Below are 6,000 nucleotides of genomic sequence, written 5' to 3'. Positions count from 1 at the left end.
CCTTCGCAGCCTCAGGTACCGCCGCCGTCGCGGGGACGGGGCTGTGGGAGGCGGGCTGCGGGTTCCGCAGCGGCTGCTGCGGCTGCTGCCGCCGCCCCTTCAGCCCCCCCTCAGCCCCGCCGCGCTTGTCAGCCGCCGCCGGCGGTGTCGAGGGGAAGAGGCCTCGGCCGCGCCGGCCCGCGGGGCTGAGAGGGGGCGAGACCGGGCCCCGCCTGTCCCCGGGAAGGGGACTTTGCCCCCTCTCACTCACGTTTGTGTTGGAGAAAGCACTCTCCTCTCCCCGCCTGGCTCGGCCGCGGGGGCTGTGCCGCCCTGCCCGGGGAAGGAGGGGATGTGCGCGGCGGGGACGTGTTGTGTGGAGGGGGCTCCGCGTTGCCGGGGGCGGGCGGGCAGGCAGGCAGGTGGCGAGCGCTCTGTCCGGCCTCGCCTGAGGTGCGAGGAGGTTCCTCCTTCCCCCCGGCTTGGGCCGCGTCTCTCCTCCCCCCCCAGGATCTCCAGTGCCTGTCCTACGTGCGAGTGCAGGACGGGTACTCGTTCTTCCTCCTCTGTGATCCCCAGGGCTTGAGCCATGTTTCTTTCTCCTCAGGCATCCGCTTTTTTTCTGAGCGTGTTAAGGAGATTTATTAATTTCCTTCTCTTCTTTGTTCCTGCTAATTTTCCCCAAAGATACCTGTCGGCAGGCAGGAAGGTGAAGACCCCATTCGCTCTGAAAGCACGTTTCTGGATGCAGTGATTTCGCCAATTTCTAGCTTGCCCGGAAGGCTCAGCTTTCAGATGTAGGAGTGACCTGTAGTTTTGCAGGCTGCTGTGCTTGATCTTATCTGTGGCCGTCTATCCCGTGACAAAGCGTGATATGTTTAGATCTTGCGCTCGACAAGATTAGATGAGTAGCATGTGAAATGGATGTCACTTGTCATTCTTAGCTAATCTTAAATATATAGCTACTGGTGGCTGAGAGATCGCTCCGTACATAGTAACGCTCAGATAGGCCTTGGCAGCTTGATGGGAAGTTTTTTCCTCTAATGTTATTGGAAGAGCATGAGGAGGAGAGCAATGTCAGTTCTGCTTGGCAACTTTCACTCTGCAAAGCTGGGACTAGAATGTTTCAAACTTGATATTGTCATAGGTGTTCATGTCCAACGGGGTTGTTGTAGTCATGCTGGGATGCTGTATGGATGAACCCGAGAACTCTGTGGTTAGATACTCTGGTAGCTGGTAAAGACTCCAAAGTATGCAATAGATTAATATTCTGCCTTCCTACTTCTATGTAAGAAAACTTACTTCAAACTTTGTTTCATGAATTTTGAGTAAGTGCTGAATAGAAAACTTTTTCAAGTGTTCCTTTTATTTCTTGGATACCAGGATCCAGCTGTGCCATGACAGTTTGATTGTATGACTGTTACATTGTGTGCTGCCAGATTCCTGAAACATCTCTTCATATGAAATTAAATTCTCTTATTTTGGTACTAAAATTAGTGTGTGTTCTGTGCGGATTTTGATCTTATATAACTTTTTTTTAGCTAGGAATAGTGATCTCTAATTGTACTTAATATAGGCATGAAAAACTTGGCTTCAGTTTCTTTTTCTGAGTCTTCTGCTTCACTGTATTCTACAGGAAACTTTCCTTGAGTAAAGATTACAGGGCTGTAACGAATATAATTGTCAGGTTGCATAAGTCTCACCTTTCCATTTTTTTCTGGAGATTCTTGCCTTTGCTCTCATCCCGTGATACCCCTTGAAAGTTGAGTGGAGGTCAGAGTTGTGTTAAACTACTTTTGCTTTAATGCATATTTCCAGATTTAGAAGGATGAGTGTAAAATGTCTGTCAGTTTACTTTCATTTTTTTTCTGGTTAAAGTGTTCCTGTTTATCTTATCTCAAAAGTAATCAAATATGAAATGAGAATCACCTGATGACAGTACATGTTAAAGGGGGAGTTGTATCCCAGAACTTGTATTATTGGAGCAGCCGGTATAACTGGAAAAACTAAAACCTTTTCTTCTGTGTGCAAACCTTATCTTGATATGTTGTCTTCCAAATTGTGTATGAAATAATCTTGAGTAAATACAAGGAAGAATTTCAAGTTGACTTGCTTGTACCATGGTTTGTGACTGTACTGCTCTTCTGAGTCTCTTATTATTATGTACTTTTTTTGGGTGGGGGTGTGCATGTGTTGTTTTTCATAGAACAGCTAGAAGCAATACTCCTGTTTTGCAATGATTTGGCAGGTTTTTTATTTAGAATGTTCTCTTTCCTAATTGTCAATACTATAAAAGCTATTTCATATTTTGTGAACTTCGTATGTATTTCATTTTAGGGTGGAACTTTCAGTATGAAAAAAGTGATAGTCTGCACAAAGCAACATTTAGTGCCATAGAAATAAGATTGCACATTAAGTATCCATGGTGGAGTTATACGTCCTGTCTTCAGAAGTCACTTAATGGCATGTTTGGAACAGTGGAGTTGGACAGGTTATTAGCCTGTTAGCTTTAGTGTAATCAGCTACGTGAACATACGTTGTAGACTTACACAGGCCATTTTTTATATTTTTTTGTGTATCATAAATCAAAGTGGTAACAGCTTAAGTGATCTTAGACTTGGAAAATTTTAAAAATGAAATACTGTATCACAATGAGGAAAGTTGAGTAATTTTTTGTGGTTTTTTGCAGAAGATCTTCATGTAACTGACTGAAAAATGGTTCTGCAAGATGACAGCACCAAACCTAACACAGTTAAAATGGTAAATAAAAAAAAACAAACTCCCTGCTATTTGCTGAGAACTATAATGATATTAAGAAATGCCTTTTAAATGAATATTCCTTCAAATGTCAAATTTCAACTGGTATGTTTAAAGTTACACCATGTGAAGAGGGTATTTGTTTCCTAATAATGGAAACTAAAGGCAAGCATATGCTGAAGTTTCTACTGTGTTTAATAGAGTAGAATATTATATTTACTTTTAAACCATTGTTTCTACTTCAGCCTAGAGGTCTCCTTGTGGTTGAAACTTACAACTCTGAGCAATTGATGAGTTCAACGTTTTGTAAGGGTAAAGCCATGCTCTTAGAGAGAAGAGGCTTGTACAGTTCTTGGTTTAGGTGTCAGATGTTATATTAATATGCTGACTCTTATCCTTATACTGAAGTGAGTTAGTTGTTGGTAATAAGCATTGAACAGGGTTCTGTGTGATCAGGTCCAGTCTGGATTACAGCCTGCAGCAGATCTTGCATGCTGATGGAGGGTAGGATATATGTCTTGCATAATAACTGAATTTAGGTGAAAGTTCTGTACCTGGTTACTTGAGTATAGCTAATATAGATTAAGTAGGGGCCAGAAGTAAGCAACTGAATAGTATCTTTCTTTCAGGGATATTTGGGTCACTGTGCATGGAAGAAAGAATGGGAATTTTTAAGCATCCTTTTTGCTTTCTATTTATTTTTGTTATTGTTATATTCAGTTCTTTTTGGGTGCATAAATTAGGTATGCACAAACTGTTTGGGCTTTGTATGTATAATATGGATAAAAGTTTTCCAGTTTAGGTGTTGGTTATCTGAGATTGATAGTGTAAGAGGTGTGACGAGCAGCTACTGTTTGTATGTGAGGGCACTGAACTGAATAGGTGTTTAGGATTTACAGTGAGCTTAGGCTTTGCATTACAGAAGATGGATAACCACATGCCTGTGTCTTAAAACTGCTTCTTCAATTTCTCTTTTTTTTTTTTTTTTTTTTTTACCCCGCTACAGAAATTGCATTTGAAAAAACAGCAACTCCAGGTAAGGCCTTTAGCCAGAGTCTGTTTATAACCACTTTGAAGTCTAATTCATATTTTTTTGAATGCTTTTTCTATTTTTCTTTTTTTTTTTTTTTTTTTTTTAGCCAGCTACAGTAATTTGGTGAACTGTGTAGTAAAGGGCTTGAACTTGCTGGATGCTAAGCAGTGGGTAAATCATGATGAGCTTGGTGGAGGCTGAACCATGGGCTTGTGTGGTCCATCTTTATAGTCTACCTCGTAATCCAACTTGCAATAAGTGAAAAGCATCAGTTTAACTTTTGCCTCCTATTCACAGTTTTTAAACTTCTAGCCATGCTTGACAGGTAATCAAAGGCAAAATTTAGGATAAACATTTAGTTTTGCCCTTATTTCTACCCACTCATTTGTGACATGAATATCGGGTATGACTCCTGTTGATGTAGGATATTCCTAAAACAGAGCTTTGCAAGGTTTCACATGAATTAGAAAAGAAAGAAATTCCAGCACTTCTAGGCAATAAAACTTGCAGCTTTGTTATTCTTGCTTGTCAGTTCCAGTTCTGTTGTGCGTTCTTTTGAAACACCTTATACTTGCTAATTGCAAGTATATGCAAATAGTGGATTTGCAAATAGTTGCAGATTAGATGGGCTTCTGACTGGTCTAGTATAACATTTTTTCCAAAGTCCCTTATGCATAGTATTTCTTTTCCTATATAACAATTTTAAAGTGGGTTTTATTGAATGTCTTCATAGGATCTGAGTTTAAAATAAAAAAAAAAAAAAATTTATGTAAGTGTTTTAAAATTTTGGATACAGTAATAATACTGTATCAAATTAAGGAAAGAATTCCAAATGAAATAATGTGGAGGTGTTGTATCTTTCTAGATTATTTTATGGTCAACAAGTCTGTATGCTCTTCTGCTACTTGCTTAATTCTAACATGTAAATTCAAAAAAGTGTAGGCTTAAGAAATACAGCCTTACTATGCATAGCTTAAAAGCTTAGAATTGAACATTGTCAGCCTCTTCTTTCTCAAGTGAGCCTCTCATATTCAATTAATAAGGAAGGGATCATGTTTTTTGAAGTATCAGAAATAATAAATCATGGTGTTTGCTTGCAGTTTGGTGCTGTCCTGCTGGCATTTTTGATGTGGACAGATTCCTAAGGTTCTGTATCTGTATGTTCCAAACATTTAAGACCTAAACTGTGGCAGACACATGTTGAACTTGAGATTTTAGAAAATGTTTTGCAATGATAAGTGGTTAATAAACACATGCACACTAATTTTCAAACCTTGCTTTTTTTTTTTCCCCCTTTTAGGAGACTGTCTTCACTTTGACATGATGTGTGAAGTTTGTTAGCATTTTTTGTTTGTTTTTTTTTTTACAGTTACAGTGTGAAGGTATGTATGAGAAGTAAATCTTGTTCTTCCTATGTTCATTTTTGTCAGAGCATATTGCTGTCAATGGTCAGAAGCCAAATGTAAAGAAATATGCGGAACTTTATTTCATTACAAGTTCAGGCATACTAGCACCTTGTCAGTAAGTGGGATAATGTGTCTGTCTAAAACTTCTCAAAATAGTAGTTTCTATCTGTCTTTGTATTTTTTTGTGAAGTTTTACAGGTTTTAATTCTGCCCTAAAACTTAGTATCTAAGTTTCAATAGGATTCTGTTTTTCTGCTGAATGCTATAAGTATTTTAGTATTTCTGCTTTGTAACTTTTTTTGTCAACTGCTGCTTTGAAGTTGCATTTTGCTGCCTGATGAAGACTTTGTAGTCACCCTTCCTTGTTAAGCTTTTTTCCTTGTAATGGAAGAATCAAACAAAGTGCTATATTAGGCACACAGGAATGGTAAACAGGCACTTTCAAATGAGAAAGTAATAGCAACTATACGGAAACATAGAAAAAACTTCCAAGACATAAGGTTACGTGGTCTGGTGGGAGGTGTACCTGCCCATGGCAAGGGGTGGGAACTAGATGATCTTTAATGTCCCTTCCAACCCAAACCATTCTATGAAGTATGGGCTCTTTAATTAGAATTTTAAAATCTGCTCATAGGTAGAAAAGAAATGGTACAATGTGTACTTATACTCTGAATAACTTCATATGTAACCTCTTACCTAAGAAGTACTAGGTACTCTAGCATCCTTTACTTTCCTCCTGCTGAGGGATCTGAAAGCATGGGACTTGTACAAGCCTAATGTAGACAAGCTGAGTACAATGCGTGGTCTCTATGCACAGCGTATATG

General features: G+C 39.5%; 1 protein-coding gene across 2 annotated transcripts in view; it reads left to right on the top strand.

The window, feature by feature from the left end:
* Positions 1 to 6,000, top strand: part of SLC35F5 (solute carrier family 35 member F5) — a 30,266-nt gene continuing 24,266 nt past the window's right edge. For both annotated transcript variants that reach the window (XM_014941183.1, XM_014941182.1), the window contains exons 1-3: positions 1 to 15; positions 2,669 to 2,739; positions 5,070 to 5,151. The gene's annotated coding sequence lies outside the window, so the exon portion shown is untranslated. The remainder of the gene's footprint in view (positions 16 to 2,668; positions 2,740 to 5,069; positions 5,152 to 6,000) is intronic.

This window comes from Calidris pugnax, unplaced genomic scaffold (assembly GCF_001431845.1).
Source record: "Calidris pugnax isolate Ruff unplaced genomic scaffold, ASM143184v1 scaffold60, whole genome shotgun sequence".
NCBI classification, from domain to species: Eukaryota; Metazoa; Chordata; class Aves; order Charadriiformes; family Scolopacidae; genus Calidris; species Calidris pugnax.
Note: the sequence above shows the minus strand (reverse complement) of the source record. Positions and strands in the feature narration are given on the sequence as shown.